This window comes from Apaloderma vittatum, unplaced genomic scaffold, assembly GCF_000703405.1.
Source record: "Apaloderma vittatum isolate BGI_N311 unplaced genomic scaffold, ASM70340v1 scaffold6638, whole genome shotgun sequence".
In the NCBI taxonomy this organism is placed as follows: Eukaryota; Metazoa; Chordata; class Aves; order Trogoniformes; family Trogonidae; genus Apaloderma; species Apaloderma vittatum.
In genome coordinates this window covers 1-211 of record NW_009730132.1, presented here as the reverse complement: position 1 = coordinate 211, position 211 = coordinate 1, and positions in this window count along the sequence as shown.

Genomic DNA, 211 nt, shown 5'->3' with positions numbered 1-211 from the left:
CCCCCCCTCTGCCCCTCCCTCCCCTACCTCAGGTTCCTGTCTGGCTCCTGATGTCCTGACATGCCACAGTGTCAACCAGTGTTCTGACAGTCCTGCTGCTGCTGCTGCTGTCCCCATCACTTGATCCTCTCAGCACCGCTTGTACCCCAGGGTTTCCACAGACTCTGCTTAAGTTTCCTCTGTTCTCTGTATTTTCAGTTTGTTTGTGACC